Below are 18,244 nucleotides of genomic sequence, written 5' to 3' on the forward strand. Positions count from 1 at the left end.
AGGGTTAATTCATCCAGTGTTCTGTCCAAGGTCAGGTCTTTCACTGCAATCTGTCCTATTTTCTGTCTTCCTCTTTGTCTCCGTATGTGATCCATATGTCTTAATATCGTCTATCATCTGATATCTTCTTCTGTCACGAACTCTTTTCCCGTTCACCATTCCTTCCATTGCATCCTTCAGTAGGAAGTTTCTTCTCAGCCAGTGACTCAACCAATTCCTTCCTGATCAGTTTCAGCATCATTCTTTCTTCACCCACTCTTTCCAATACAGTTTCATTTCTTATTCTGTCTGTCCAATTCACACGTTCCATTCTTCTCCATATTCGCATTTCAAATGCTTCTAGTCGTTTCTCTACACTTCGTCGTAATGTCCATATTTCTGCCCCCATACAATGCTACACTGCACACAAAGCACTTCCTTAGTTCTTTCTCCAGAGGTCCGCAGAAGATGCTCCTTTTTCTATTAAAAGCTTTCTTTGCCATTGCTATTCTTCTTTTGACTTCTTGGCAGCAGCTCATGATATTGCTTATAGTACACCCGAAGTATTTGAAGCTATCCACTTGTTCTGCCTCATTTAGAATTCACGAGTTTACTTTCTTTATTTTTCCTGCGACAACCATGGTCTTCGTCTTGTTTGCATTTATCTTCATTCAATATTGCTCACAGCTGTCATTTAGCTCCAATAGCATATCCCTTAGTATCATCTCCTCTTCTGCTAACAACGCCATATCATCAGCAAATCTCATGCACTTTATTCTTCTTCCTCCTACTTTTACCCCTCCTATGTTCTGAAATCAGTTCTTCACCAAATCTTCCAAGTAGATGTTGAACAGGGTAGATAATAAAGGGAATCCTTGTCGTACTCCTTTCCTTATTTCAGGTGACGGGCCGAATTTGGCCCGTAGGCCGTAGTTTACCGACCTCTGCTCTAGATGCTTGCTTCGGAGCAATATCAAAGTGTCCACTCTTGACGCGTATTGTACTGCCAATTCAAATAATCGTGTCTTTTTTTTTTTGGAATCAATTATGTGTGAAAACACTCGACGAATATGAATGGAGTGTCTATCTAAATAAGCAATGCAAGTCCATGTTGTCAGAATACATGATTTTTTTCATTCTAAATTTCATAATCGTTATTTGACATTTTTATTTTCATAATCGAGCCCTTTTATAAACAACACCATGAGTAGCCGCTGGTGCCCCACAGTTGTATATTTGCATTATCCGTCAAAGGTTTCTTTATCTCCACGAGATATGGTTTCTCGAGGATAATTAAAGAGTATGATCCCAAAACTCCCTCAGTCCATTTTCCCATTTTTAGACTTCTGTCATTACATTTTAAACTTTTTCCTCCCAAAACAACGCCAATCCTTGTCTAAAAGTTTGTGTTATTGTGCATCTCACTTGAAAACTCGCTTGATTCGTAGACTGGTGGATAAAAAGACTAGTCCAGTCCTTTCATAAAAATGGACTGAACGCGTTTTAGGATCACGCTCTTCAATTCTACAGTCTGAATCCACTCACTAGCCCACAGAGTGATTTTCTAAAAGTATAGAGAATGGAGGATATTTGGTACATAAATTTTGCACACTAAGCAAGAGATAGAGTTGTTTCCTGTGATGTAAATTGATTATCTGTTTAAATATTTTCCGGTCTCCACTTCCCTTGCATTTATATTTTTGTACAGCAGTTTTATAATAATTAAAAATACATTTATTACAGGTTTGAACCCTCGAACTTGTAAATCAGTGGCAAGCATGCAAAACACTAGGGGCCATATTCATAGACATTCTTAGCGCGGGCTTCCGGTGGATGATCAGCGAACTAACGTTTTTCGTATTCATAAACCAGTGTTAGCGATAATATATGATATGAGTCCTGTACAAGTAACCAGTCGGTAGCCGGGGCTAGTTTAGCACGCTCGTAGCGCGGGCTAGCAAAATGTCTATGAATAGCACCCTAGGAACCATATTCATAGACATTCTTAGCGCGGGCTTCCGTTGGATGATCAGCGAACTAACGTTTTACGTATTCATAAACCAGTGTTAGCGATAATATATTATATGAGTCCTGTACAAGTAACCAGTCGGTAGCCGGGGCTAGTTTAGCACGCTCGTAGCGCGGGCTAGCAAAATGTCTATGAATAGCACCCTAGGGGCCATATTCATAGACATTCTTAGCGCGGGCTTCCGATGGATGATCAGCTAACTAACGTTTTTCGTATTCATAAACCAGTGTTAGCGATATGATATGATATGAATCCTGTACAAGTAACCAGTCGATAGCCGGGGCTAGTTTAGCACGCTCGCAGCGCGGGCTAGCGAAATGTCTATGAATAGCACCTTAGACGATTGAGGGCGGCTTTATTTAATGATAATTCTGATCTGAAGAGTGCTGCGATAAGAGCAAAGCTATGGATTTCCATTTAGTGATCAGTGTCTGAGTGGTGTTGCAGGAATGTATGCAGAGTATTCTAAGTCTCTTATTTCAAAATTTCTGTGACAATAAATTAACGGAATGTAGAAAATGGGAATGAGTCGATATGATTGCTCTCCATGTTTATACAGAGTGACAATTTATTAATGACCACATATAAGTTTAAAGTTTCGTGTTTACTATAATCATTTTCACGCGACGTAACTCATACGTCTCACCTTCTTCGTGCCTACAATAATTTGTCTTGATGCATGTTAGTATTTAATTTACCATAACTAACAGCGTGCGTGTTATAAGATTACAAATAGTCAAAGTTGATTAAGCGCGAATGACTTGTGTTTTTCTGATCGGAAAAAGAGCCGAAAACTCCAGGAACTAATTCGCATCAAAAGGGATGTAATTTGTTTTTTTTTTTTCGTGCTGATAATGAAGATCAACCATTACGAAAAATAATGGTGTAACGCAATATTTTAAAATCGATCTTAAACTAAAAATTCAATGATGATCGACTTTATCCTATTTAAGCAGGTAACTTCGATCACAAGTCAAATAAAAACAGTTTTTTATAGATTGTAATTCAATTCTTGTAACGTGTCTTCATAAGTGAAGGATATGACGACAAAATACTATTTTCTGAGGAACTTCGCTCCATTGCATAACCTCAATATCATTAAAAATTGCTAAATTTTGATCGACTTTACCCTCTTCTACGGTACATACAAAGATTTAAATTTCGTTGTGATCATTCATTAATTATTACCCTGTGCATGTTACATAAACTGGGTTGATTAATTAAATAATGAATGACTGATTTCAAGAGGACTGCAACAGGGATGGAGCGTTGCACTTATGCCGTTTAGGCCCATTGCACATCCTATATGCGATGATTGCTTAAGTCTGACGGATGGCTAAGGAGGCATTCGTGAATCTGACCCTGATATACGTTCCAACCTGTCTGAGCTCTGCAGCTAAAGTTCCATTATCAATTGACGAATCCGAACCCAGGAACGCTGAGTCTCAAGCTCATAGAACCTATATTAGCATCTGAATGAAACCTGTACTCCTTCCGATATCATTCCAGCCTATTTTACTATTAGAGATGATAGATGAAATTGGGGAAAGTGGAGAGTATTGCTGGAATGAAAGACGGAAAAGGGAGCACCCTGAAAAAAAAACCCTCTGCAATGTCGAACCCGGACCGCCTGGGCGTTAGGCCAGAGTATTAGCACTGAAGCCACTGACGAAGGAAAAAATGTGCAGTAATACTACTACATAAAGCAGGGGTCGTCAGCACAGAGCACGCTGGGGCTAGTCTCTCTTAAACGCGGAAAACGCAGTACACTAGGGTGTACTCAGTAGCTGCTAGCGGGTATGCTCTCTATCTCTCCCTGTTGCACAACGGTGTACACGGGACAGCACCCTTTGCACATTTCAGCGAGTGCTGACGACCACTGACATAAAGCTTATTTTTCTCAGTCTTATAACTTAGTTTTTTGTTTTGATTACATTAACACGTAACACACATGTATTGTATTATTTTGATATCTGTATTAACTTTTTCGCCTGGTTTTGATTCTTCGGATACACCATGGCAATATCTATTTCATCATGACAATCTTAGCAATACCTAGTGTACATATTATTTTAGTGTACCGAAGTACATATGATATTTCCATGCAGATATTCTGCGTCATCATACGATGAAAGAGTAATGGAACGGAGAAAAACTCCCTCCGGCGCCGGGATTTGAACCCGGGCTTTCAGCTCTACGGAGGGAGTTTTTCTCCGTTCCATTACTCTTTCATCATATGATGACGCAGAATATCTGCATGAAAATATCATATGTACTTCGGTACATTAAAATAATATATATGTTATGCGAAAGTCGGCGCTTATTCCGTCGGATCCCGGCCAACTAGTCACTCATAACGAGTGCACCTCAGCACATGTGTGGACATCAGTCCTACGTTCATAGAAATCTATGACGTAGTGCAGAGGGCGGCCACTAGAGGGAACCCAAGAGTTGGAACTTAATCTGAGACGATTCTGTCCGGCGCCGGGGTGGGTATCCGATGTGGCTTAGTGGATAAAGCATCAGCACGTAGAGCTGAAAACCCGGGTTCAAATCCCGGCGCCGGAGGGAGTTTTTCTCCGTTCCATTACTCTTTCATCGTATACCTAGTGTAGCTATGTTTGTGTATCATTAAATAGTATTGCAATTCTACTTATCTGAAACAACAAACATAAATTGTAAATTAATGTGCAGTAACATTGATTTCGCTACGGCTAAGGAATGCCCCCCTCCTTGTTCACCAATGAGGCAATCTGATTGAACAAATAGCTACAGCACACGTCAAACGCAGCAGAGTGTTGGATTAGGCAAGACTGCAATAGCAGATCGTTCACTTACTTTGTATCAGCAAGCAAGCAAAATGGTTCGACATTTACTGAAAGCATGTATGTGTATAATTTTGATTTTACTTCTTTTAATTTTACTCTTTATATTGTTAAATTACTCTCACATTTTCGCATTTTTCTGTCAATTGAATGATGTAGAGTATGGACTTCCTAACTAACGGTCCGTGGTTAGATTCCCGACGTGGGTAATGGGCAGTATCATCTTTGCATAGTAAACCTAGGGCGGATCGTGGTTCGCAATCCCATGGCACTATCTCAGGGACATGACTGTCTTCGTGCAGATCATCGCCATTGCCATTAATGTTATATTATATTCTTACGTTTTCTGCGTTTCTTGAAATCCTACTAAACTTGTTTTAGGGTACTTTTCCTGTAAATGTATTACATTATAAAGATGATCCATTATATTCCAAAATAATTTCTATTCTTATTTTACAATTCATTTTGTATTACATATTTTTACATTTGCTACTTCATTTAAAACGCAGGAAAGCTCTTATCAGAAGTTTTTCTTGTGAATTCAGTAATGAAAATAATTTTCTACATATAATAAACATAAGTTTTCAAAATTACTTTTCTGAGTCTTTGTTTTATATGTTATGGTGATATAAGACTCGTCTAGAATCAAGCTGTACTTTCTTCGAAGTATGAAATGTGGGATTAAGATATGTCTGAGTGTACGATTTTGCAGGGAATGTGATAAATTGCTCGTTTGTAGTCAAACTGGAATTTATCTGCCTTAATTTTAGTAGTAAAATCACCGTGCGGAGTCTAAATGCACTATTTTTTCGTCTTTTCCGGCAAATGAGATTTTTTAATAAAGTGAAGTTTGATTCTAGAAAATTATATTTTCTTAATTTTTATACTTCATTTACGTTGCTTGTAACAGTACATTTTATTTCTTTCTGTGAAATGATTTTATTCGAAACGAAATTCATGATTTTTTTTAGAAAAAATTACACTTTTATTTTATGCTCTTACATTCTTTTATATTTCTAAATTTTGTACTTTATTTTAAATACAAGTTACTTCTGGATAAAATGTCCGTGAATTTGAACGATTCTGTAAATTTTTAGATACGAAATACATCCCTTTTTCAGAAGAAACGAAGAGTATTTCGATATTTCATTTCGTTTTGGTTCCTGAATTACATTTCCACGAAAACATAAATATCTACTCACCTGATAATATGCGAACAGTGCTATGTGTGTGGTTCAAAATTTGTTCTAGGTTAGCAGCTTGGAATAAGTTGCTAAATTTGTAATATTTGAAGTTGATAAAATTATATTCAATTATTATATATTATTTATTTGTTATTTTAAGGGCTCGTCCACTATTCATGCACATGTACACTAGTGAAATTGGTATATTTTTCCAGCCTCAGAGGCTGCTGCTGTAGATGTTCGTTGAATACTGCTCTACCTGTGAAAATAATTATATAAAATCAGTCTTCAATTTCCTTCGTTTGATTATATGAGCTGTGGTATACTTTCACATCACACATCGACTTCTGCTTGCTTGTCTTAAATAACTTAACACTCTTGACGAGGGTGGGTTTTCTCGAGACCGCTGCTTATCACTTAGACTAGATGAATTCCTGAAAGAAATATCGAAATGTTCATTCCTGATGCATAATGGTCTGCGAATTTAAATATTCATATTTCTTGTGGATTGGAATTTGTATGAAAACAGTCAGCGAATATGAATGTAGTGTCAATTTAAAAAAGCTAGTCAAGTTCACATTTCACAATAGGCCTACATGATTCTTTCTTTATTATTTTGATTATCTGTATTTACCATTTTCATTTTAGTAACCGAGCCCTTTCATAATTAACATCACTAGCACCCTCGGTGACCCCTTTTATATATTTCCGAACTTTTTCCTGCACTGTGCGTCAAAGTTTTCTTCTCTGCTACGAAATATTGTCTTAGAAATCCTCTGCAGCCTGTAGCCATACATTGGCCCACAGGAGGAGCATCTATCAGTAACGAATATAAGATCTGACGATTGAAGACAATTTGGCTTATAAATTTTCCCCACTCAATAAGAAACAGAGTTATTTTTGTATTGCAAATTTGTCACATATGAGGACATTCTCTGGACTTCACTTCCCTCGCAAATGTAGTCGTGCCCAGAATTGTGATATTAAATTGAAATCCATTTATGACGAGCTTGAAGCCTCGAACTCAGAATTCGGTGGCTAGGATGCGATTGAGGGCGACTTTAATGATAATTCTGATGTGATGCGTGCTATGAAAAGAGCAAAGCTGTAGGTTGTACTTAATGGTCAATGTCTCAGTGGTCTTGCAGGATTGTAGGGCCTATGTAGAGACAATTCTAAGACTCTTATTTCGCAATGCCTGTGACAGTAAGTTAATAAAATGCAGGAAAATGGAAATTAACTAACTTCATTACACTCGACGTGTATAAAGGTGACAGTTTATTAATGTTTAAGGCAAACTCAGCTAATTTCGCAGTACATCTAATTTCGCAGTATCTCATATATTAATTTGTTGTGGAGTTGTCCGTGTTTGTTTGAGCTTACAAAAAATAAGGATAAATGGCAGAACCTGTCGGGGATGTTTCATGCAGGAAGATCCTATTGCAACGCATTCTGGCGAAAGTTACTCAACTGTCTGCTTTAGTAGGTGTGTGTTTGCTGAGACATCGTGAGTGAATTTGCAGTGTTGGGTTTCTGGACATTTTATCGTCGAGATATTCAGAACTATAAATATCACACTATGATTAATGAATTCTCCACATTCTTATGATTAATTTTAACCCTTGCTTGTTGCTTTATTTGACATAGTTTGTTCGTAATATGCTTTTGCCGGTACTCAATTTCTTAACTAGTTTCAGCTAGTTGCCGACAGAACAGTTCGAGTGGCACGTAGATTCGAATTCCCTTTAAGAAGCGCTATGGGCTAAGTATGCGCCAGCCAGAAAATCTGTCCTACTATAAAGCAGCAGCCTCAACTCGCTCGAATTTGAACGATTTTATGATGTGCTAGGAAGTGTGTATGAGAAGGCAGAACTGAGTAACAAGCCTAATCTCATTTGGAATTGAGATGAAACAGGGTTTTCATTGGTTACCAAACCTAACAAAATTGTGTCCCCAAAAGGAGCAAAGTCTCTACTTTCAAACAACTGCAGACAGGAGAAACAACAATTGTCTTCCCAGCGGAAGCGGATTCGGATTAGGCCTAAATAGTTCTCATAATGTTTTTTTTTCTATCTTTGGCATAATGTTTAATGCAGATATGTGTTAGATAAATTTATTAATTTACAATTAATATGCAAGCCTTTTCCTGTTATTGGTGTTAATAATTGAAGTTCAGTTGTTCTACATTTATTGCCTAGCTTGTTGATGTGTGTTCAGTTCATGTGTGTAAACAAGAACTGATGTTTATATTACATTAAAAAATGTTCTGAGCTAAAAAGAGTATTCTTGAAAATTGCACAAGTATTATTGCGAAATTGCCCTAGTAGTATTACGAAGTTACACGAGTTCCTGAAACACACACATATGATGTCATGTTTTAGATGGAGCTATTTCCCTGTTGGGTTACATTAAAAAATAAAATTGTTATACCAACCAATACAATTATCTCTAGTGATTAACTGCTGCAGGAAGGAAATTTTTTCAAACATTTTTGGGTATAACTGTAGACAGAAAACCTTAATACTGCGAAATTAGCCAAGTTTGCCTTACATGAAACTTAAAGTTTCGTGTGTACCTACTTGTTTGTTGTTGTTAGGTCAATATAGGGATTAAATAATGCGAAATTTAGTGGTGTAACATGGAAAGCTTAATTGCACAACAGCGAAGCAGCAGAAGTGGAATTTATTTTGTTAACAATTACTCCATCTTCGCTGTTCATAAAATTCACGTTTGTTTTTTCCACACCATATTTATTCGCAAATTGTGTTTATTCAAGTGGTTAAGTGAGATATGGTACACTTTGCAATATGTCCTTTCTACGAAAATGTCCAACGTCTACAAATGTCCACTTAGAAAATTCGTCCATGCCATAAAAATGTCCTTACCTGAAAAGTCCACTGTCAGCAAGTCCTCTTCTTAAAAACGTCCTATATTTAAAAATGTCCACAAATAAATTCGTCATTTTCCCTAAAATGTCTGACAAGAAAAAGTGCAAGGAAAGTGCCGAGAAATTTATTGTCGTTTCAATTATGTTATACATATTACATATGTAATACAAAAGATATAGCTATTGTTCATCTTGAGGCTCACTATGTAATTTCATATGGTATGATATCGCTCTATGGTCAGATATCGAACAATTTCATTCCTATCTTTGTAATCCTGGTAATTACCGACAATGTTGAAAATTCATTATTGATATACCGTTTATTTACAGGCTGCTTAATATTTGTATGCCTACCAAGAACCTGGGTTACTTAAATATTCTCTTTCCGATTGCTGTTGTTGCAAACGGCTAATGAATCGCCAAATGTTCACGTGATGTGTCACCACAAGTCATTGTAATTGAGAGTGGAATCCTTCTGATGATAAGAAACGATTATGATTACTGCATTTCTTTGTGGAAGACTTACGATAATTTCTTCGTTATAAACTCCAGCAAGTTCCTGCCTGACAACAGAGCCGGGAGGTTAGTTAGTAACTCATCTCTGTTGAACAACTTTGTATGTTGGGCTTTTTTGTATGGACCTTTCGTATGATGTACTTTTTCGTATGATGGGCTTTATAATACGGTGGGCTACATAGATGTTGGGCTTTTTCAGTTCATGGACAAATTGTATGTAGGACTTGAAATGTTGGACTGTTTAGTTTGTGGACATTTTTTGTGGACCTTTTATACTTGTGGAGATTTTGTTATGGACCTTATAACCTGGAAGCATTCATGTAGCTGGATAAGTAGTAGTGCGCTTCATTAGATAGTAAGAAACTCTCTCCAAAATTTGTATTGACCAGTAAAAATTCAACCATAGTGTGGCATACTATCAAGGGAATTGCTGATGTGCCGATTTCATCTTTCGGGGTAGATGAAGCTTTTTAAGGAAACAAATTCAGATCTTTTCTCAGGACTTTGTGCACTGATTATTGAAACCAAATTCTTGCGCCAATATTCTCGCAGACTTCTTTGGGCTTCTTATGATCGCACTTGTTTCCTTCATTATGTACAGAACTCCGCCTACCCACACGTTTAACATTAGTCACACTTATCGTTTTTTGTCGCGAAATTGATTTCAGATAAGTACATACACTTCCGGAAAATGTATCGCAGAACATTTTTTGAGCTGCGATGGATGAGTAATTGTTAACAAAATAAAATTTCATTATTGCTGTTCGCTGCTGTTCACTCCAACTTTCCACGTTACACCACTAAATTTCGGACTGGTTTATCTTTACATCCTCAGTTTACAAGCAGATCACATTATTTAAAAAATATTATCTCTGGGAAAAAGGCGTTTGAAAGCTCTTGACAATATTGGATCATCAAAATATTATTTTTATTATGTTGTTTGTTTTTATGTGTATTTCATTTTACAATTATAAGTTTATACACATACATACTTACATATACAAGGGTTACATCAGCTTCTTGTCTATGCAGATGACGTGACTATATTAGGAGAAAATTCACAAGCAATTAGGGAAAACACGGGAATTTTACTTGAAGCAAGTAAAGCGATAGGTTTGGAAGTAAATCCCGAAAAGACAAAGTATATGATTATGTCTCGTGACCAGAATATTTTACGAAATGGAAACATAAAAATTAGAGATTTATCCTTCGAAGACGTAGAAAAATTCAAATATCTTGGAGAAATAGTAACAAATATAAAATACACTCGGGAGGAAATTAAACGCAGAATAAATATGGGAAATGCGTGTTATTATTCGGTTGAGAAGCTTTTGTCATCTAGTCTGCTGTCAAAAAACCTGAAAGTTAGAATTTATAAAACAGTTATATTACCGGTTGTTCTGTATGGTTGTTAAACTTGGACTCTCACTTTGAGAGAGGAACAGAGATTAAAGGTGTTTGAGAATAAGGTTCTTAGGAAAATATTTGCGCCTAAGATGGATGAAATTACAGGAGAATGGAGAAAGTTACACAACGCAGAACTGCACGCAATGTTTTCTTCACCTAACATAATTAGGAACATTAAATCCAGACGTTTCAGATGGACAGGGCGTGTAGCACGTATGGGCGAATCCAGAACTGCATATAGAGTGTTAGTTGGGAGAGCGGAGGGGAAAATACCTTTGGGGAGGCCGAGATGTAGATGGGAGGATAATATTAAAATGGATTTGAGGGAGGTATGATATGATGATATAGACTGGATTAATCTTGCACAGGATAGGGATCGATGGCAGGCTTATGTGAGGGCGGCAATGAACCTGCGGGTTCTTTAAAAGCCATTTGTGATTAAGTAATTAAGTACACATGTATTACGTACATTACATACGCCTTTTCCTCAGAAGTAATATTTTTGACTTAATGTGTTTTGCTTGCAAACCGAAGATACTGGCCTGAAAATATAGTACACATGGAAATTTAAATGTCATATGGTCAATAATTAATTGTTACTCTGTAAATGTTACATGTATTGTTTTCATGGATTGATTAATTGATATTACAAGGCGGATCCGGAACGGATTCCCGCAATTGCGCCGTTTAAGCCCATTGTATGTCTCATATGCTATGATTGTATAAGTCCGACGGATAGTCCGTGTGCATTCGTGAATCCGACGGCGACATGCGAGCCATCATCTGTGGATCGTATATGTAAAATCCAATAATATATTTACGAGCCCGGACCCACAGTCCAAATCCAAAACTTTAGAATCTAGATGAGCTTCGGACACCCCTACTACCCCAGACATTACTTCCGCCCATATTTACTATTGTAGATGATAGACAAAATCAGGGAGAATTGGATAATGTTGGCCAAAAAAAGGGGAATTGGAGTAACTCGAGTAAAACAATCTGAAGCGTCACTTTTGTCATCCTCAAATTCTAGCCTACTCAGAGCTGAATGTGGCTCGAACCCGTTCGCATGATTGGAAGACCAGAGCGCTAACTGTATAACCATGTATTGAATTATGGAATGAAATGGAATGGAATTTCGGAAAGGGGGCATTATAACCCAGCACTGCGAACTTATTAAATCTATTGCGCTAACCCACAAACTAAGCGCGTTCCCAAAGCCACCCAGGCTGACTACACTAAGGTTCGCTGCGTTGAGCAGCAACCCCACTTCTTCCACAGGTCAGACCGCGACTGATGATTTAGATGCCTATTATGGGGAAAGGGGAGAACCCCGAGAAAAACCCCAGCTGCGACAAGTGTCACTATGAATATTTCGTTGAAAAACACCACTCCTTAAGGTATACAGTATGTACACCTTTACATACAAAAAATTTTGTTTTGCATAATTTTGCTCTGTAAAATTTTCATACAATTGGGAATGATACCAGAAAGAGAATGAAGTGAACAAATCCCATGAAATTATGTCTAAATTGTTTATAAAAATTATTTTGTTTTACAATTTTGACATACAACTTGAAACATGGTAGCTCATGCAGTTTTTAAGATAGAGCTACATTTTTTCACTGTTTTATAGCTAAAACTATTCTTTAGTGCCTGACATAGAGCTATATTTTATTTTCATTTACATTAATTAAATATTATCATGTATGTAACTTACACTAATATTTTATGTTGCATATATCATGTAAAAAATCCATAGATAATTATTAACTACATTAATGTTATTTTACTCATTGTCAGGCACTAGGGGACATTTCAAGCTTCAAAATTACACCAATATCTTCTTGGTATCACAATATTTGACTGAGATCTCATGTTTAAAAGAATTAAATATTCTAAAATTACTATTTACAGGAAATGAACCACAAACTTTCAGAGTCTAGAAGACTGCATCATCATATGTCACCCCTTAAGCAGCTTCATGTCGGTCCTGTTTCAGCTTCTTTCTGCCTCTCAAATACCTCCTCCTTGTTTTAACTTCAGATGTTGAATGTTTTTTTGGCATTTTTGTCCTTATTTTCCATTGATGCAACAAATCCTGCGATGGTGTTTGTCCCAGGGTTTATGCTCATCCTCCTCAGAATTTTAATTTCTCCTTTTGGACTCTTATTAAAATGACGTACAACATCACTGACACACAAATTTACAGTTTTATGACTAACAGTAAAATATTATAAATTACTTCATTACGTAAAAACCTGTTTTCAATCTAATGATCATGCCCTGATATCTATGCATTTATTTTGGGACTAGAAAGAAGTTTATTTTACAAGCAATGCTGGACGAGGGGATTGACTGCTACGAGGATCACTCCAAAAGTAATTCACAATATTTATTTAAAAATTACATTTTTATCCTACAGCTTTGCTATTTTCGTAGAATGTAGATACATCCTTCAGGAACAATTCGTCACTTTTCCACATAATCGTCCACACTTGTGGAGTAACGGTCAGCGCGTCTGGCCGCGAAACCAGGTGGCCCGGGTTCGAATCCCGGTCGGGGCAAGTTATCTGGTTGAGGTTTTTTCCGGAGTTTTCCCTCAACCCAATACGAGCAAATGCTGGGTAACTTTCGGTGCTGGACCCCGGACTCATTTCACCGGCATTATCACCTTCATTTCATTCAGACGCTAAATAACCTAGATGTTGATGCAGCGTCGTAAAATAACCCAATAAGATAAGAAGATCCACATAATCCCCGCACCTTTCAACTGCCTTACGCCACCTTGGAATGAGGGCCTGTATTCCTGCACGATAAAAGTCTGAATCAACACGTCTGAGCTACTCTCTGATGCCACTCACGGGAACGACTTAAATTAAATTTGAATACAAGGGGGAAGGATGTATCTATGACCTCCATAAATTGCAAAGGTTTAGAATAAAAAAATAAATTTAAAAAAATGTTGTGCATTACTTTTGGAGTGATCTTCGTAGAAGTGACCGTGGCTGATGACGCAGAATTCTGGAAAATGGGACTTATCTGAGAAACCATAAGGCATAAATCGAAAATTTTTATATCAAATTAAAGGGGAGAAAATTCTCTATTAAAATAGTTATATTTTGAAACTTCTAATTTTTCATAATTTTTTGCGTTTTGTGGGTGTACATATACCTTAACAAGACTCGAAACTGGACTGTCTGCGTGACAAGCAGAAGGTATGACCACTCTGCCACCGCACGAGTACAACGCGCATTCACATTGAGTCTATGACTAAGGAATACCCCCCACCCTATCCTTGTTGAGTCCAGCTGATTTAGAAGAACTACATCTCACGGCACTGGAAGCAAAGTGTTGGAGGAGGTGAGACTTCGAAAACACAACGCGCGCATTCTTTATCAGCAAGCAAGCGAAATGGTTGAGGATTCACTGAAAGCATGTATGTGTATAATTTTTATTTTACTTCTTTTAATTTTACTCTTTTTCTCTCACATTTTCGCATATTTTTCTGTAAATTGAATGATGTAGCATATGGACTTCCCAAGCCAACTGTCAGTGGTTCGATTCCCGACGTGGATAATTGAGGAATTAATCTTCTGCCCACGGTACTTGGTGTTGTATGATGTTCTTCAGCCCCAATCTGCGGAAGGCAATAGGCAAAGGCCGTAATATCAACTCTGAATATTAAACTTCGGGCGGGTCGTGGTTCGCATATCCACGGCATCGTCTGAGGGAAACTTATGTCTTCCTGCAGATCACCCCCATTGCCATTAGTGTTTTATATTCTTAGATTTTCTATTTGTCTTAAAATTCTGCTAAATCTGTTTTGGGATAGTTTTTCTGTAAATTGATTATGAATGAAAATAATTCATTATATTTCACAAGAATTTCTCTTTTTATTTTTTGCTATTGTTTTTGTAATACATAATATCCTTACATTTGACACTTCACTTGCTGCCAAAGCAATTGTCGAATTTTCTTTCTTTTTGAATCCAATGAGATTTTTTTCTCCCTGCATATGAACTACACCATACGCTTTCAAAATTAGTTTTGTTCTTTTCTGTTTTATACTTTTGTTGTGATATTGTTTATTTTAGTATGTTATTTTACGACGCTTTATCAACATCTTAGGTTATTTAGCGTCTGAATGAGATGAAGGTGATAATGCTGGTGAAATGAGTCCGGGGTCCAGCACCGATAGTTACCCAGCATTTGCTTACATTGTGTTGAGGGAAAACCCCGGAAAAAACCTCAACCAGGTAACTTGCCCCAACCGGGAATCAAACCCGGGCCACCTGGTTTCGCAGCCAGACGCGCTAACCGTTACTCCACAGGTGTGGACTTGTTGTGATATATATTCTTACATTTTGTACCTTTTTACGCTACTTGTAACGCTGTTTTTTATTTTCTCTGTGAAATACTTTAATTCGAAAGGAAATTAATCTTTTGTTTTCAGAATCTTTGTATACTTCCTTTATTTTATGCTTTCATATTCTTTCATATTTCTGAATCTTCTACTTTATTTTAAGGGGCTAGGTACAGCTTACAGCAGTAAAATTTTTGAAAATATTCAACATTTTTTCCTCCATTACTGTATCTTTTACAATAATGAAAATTGGTATATGTAAAACACTATCTTTCTGCAATATGAAAAAAATACTTTTACGATTTAAAAAAATTATTTATAGGCCTATTTTATTTTTAAAAATTCAAAATGGTGCAATGGTGAAGCGTTTCCCTTGTAACTTATATACTTGTTAAATTTTTCATGTTCTCTCTCTTTTACTTCATCAACTTTTTCATGTTCTCTCTCTTTTATTTTATTGCTGAAACTCATGTTTAGAATATCATGCTCTTTCAACTACATTCCTTATTAAATAATATATTTTTATTTTGTGTTAGAAAAAAATACTGATATCTGACCATTTTTCAAGTAATTTATTTTTTATCAGACAATCTATCAAAGGTAGGGAAATGATCTTGCATCATATTGTAGATATGGCATGCATAAATACACACAAAAAAGTTTCGTCACAGAATGTTGGACAGGTTTTGAGTTATGTGGGAAAAGCTTCATTTCTGCACAGTGAACTGAATTTTGAAATAAAAAATGTTACTATTTTTTTAATCGTAAAAATATTTCTTTCATATAGCAGAAAAACAGTGCTTTACACATACTAATTTTCATTATTGTACAAGATACAGTAATGGAAGAAGAAAAAATTTTGAATATTTCCATAATTTTACTGCTGTAAGCTGTACCTGACCCCTTAAATTCATGTTATTTCTGACTAAAATTTCTGCGAATTTGAGCGACAATGTAAATTTATTAGAAACAGTAGAAAATATGACATTCAAGCGCCCCTGTACGTTATGTAACCCAACGGACAGAAGTGCCAGATGTTTGTCATTTTTGCTAGTTCAATGATTGTGATAGGGAATTTGTAAATTTCACTTGCCCGTGGTAATCACGGTATATTGGTAGAATAGTAGGCTTAGGTTTTAAATTTTTTCCTAAAAAATATCTGTTATGTTCTTATATCATCTGGAATGACCGATTCAGTAGTAACTATATAAATATTACTTGAGGTAAAAATATCGTTGGAAATAATAAAAAAATGAAACTTTTTATAAAACATAAAATTTGATTATTATATTGGCCTGAAAAAGAACTTTAAGCTTAAATGTGGTCGCTAAATAATTGTTATTCTGTACGTTATAATTATATATTTGGTTCGTTTACCCACATGAAAAGAGCAGGATGTGGGATGTATCCTTGTGTTTATATTTTTTATACCCATTGTGTGACCTATATGCGATCATTTTCTAAGTCCGACGGATGACCCAGCTGGCATTCGTGAATCTGCTGCTAACAGGCGGGCCATCCTGCCTGGGACCTGGAGGTAATTTCCCATCCTCTACAGCCGAATCCGAAGTCCGGAACCCCAAGCCCTTAAAACATAGATCAGCAGCGTCGGAGACCAGTACCACTTCCAGACATCACCTCAGCATATTTTTAACATTAGAGACGATATGAGGGGGAAGTGGAGATTATTGGTGGTATGAGAGAAACGGGAGCACCACGAGAAAGCCACTCTGCAACGTTTAACCGGGGCACCTGGATGGAAGTCCATCGCGCTAGCAAATACCCATGGACACGGCCACCAATAGGCTGATATGGAACGCCCCTAAGTTTGAATTCCTTATGACTAAGTAATTCCCCCTCCCCCTTCTCTCGCGAGTCCTAGCTGCTTTGAACACGACTACAGTACAGTCTGCCTACTTACTACAGAGCTACTGTGTGCGCTCGAAGCAGTGTTGGCTATCGGAAGACTTCATTAGCGGATCGTTTCCTTTTACCATCGAAGAAGCAAAATGGTTCGGCATTTACTGAAAGCACGTATGTGTATAATTTCTATTTTCCTTCTTTTTAATTTTACGCTTTTTGCTGTTAAATACTCTTATACAATTTTTGCATGTTTCTAACATTGAATGATGTAGCGTATGGACTTTCCAACCCAACAGTCCGCGGTTCGATTCCCGACATGAACAATGAAACAATAAATCTTCCATCCACGGGGCAGTCCACACCTGTGGAGTAACGGCCACCGCGTATGACCGCGAAACCAGGTGGCTCGGGTTCGAATCCCGGTCGGGGAAAGTTACCTGGTTGAGGTTTTTTCCGGGGGTTTCCCTCAACCCAATACGAGCAAATGCTGGGTAACTTTCGGTGCTGGACCCCGGACTCATTTCACCGGCATCATCACCTGCATTTCATTCAGACGCTAAATAACCTAGATATTGATACAGCGTCGTAAAATAACCCAATAAAATAAAACAAATCCACGGGGCAGGGTGTCGCCCCTGCTAGCAAACCTATTGCGGTTCGTGGTTCGCTGTCTAAGCTCGATAGGTAGCCTGTACGCATTCGTGAATCCTACGCTTACAGTGCGTCATCCTGTCTCAGCCTCTGGTAGAGCCATATCCCGTTCGCTCAAGGGTAGCTTGACAGGCCCCAAGGACTCTGAGTCCAAGCCCAAGCCCTTCCTATATCAGCATCGGAAAAACGTACTGCCTCCAAGAATTCACACCAGTGTGGAGTGTGTTGGTGCAATATTATAGTAGCATGTTGCTCTACCAACTGATCTACCCGGCCACCATGTATATTTGTTTTCTCATAAATTTACACAAAATATTTTATGTGTATTTGCAATCTACACATTTCAACATCACCGTCATCATCAGTCCACTGCTGTAGAGTAATGGTTAGCATGCCTGACTGTGAAACGAGCCAAAGAAAAAGAAATCTATGTGAAGGAAGTCTCCTGAGAGAATAGCCAAAATCCGCTGCTGCAGAGTTAACTCTTCATTTGGTACTTAACTGGTTTCAAACCGCTATAAATTCCCTGTACTTCAC

Source organism: Periplaneta americana, chromosome 10, assembly GCF_040183065.1.
Source record: "Periplaneta americana isolate PAMFEO1 chromosome 10, P.americana_PAMFEO1_priV1, whole genome shotgun sequence".
Taxonomy (NCBI): domain Eukaryota; kingdom Metazoa; phylum Arthropoda; class Insecta; order Blattodea; family Blattidae; genus Periplaneta; species Periplaneta americana.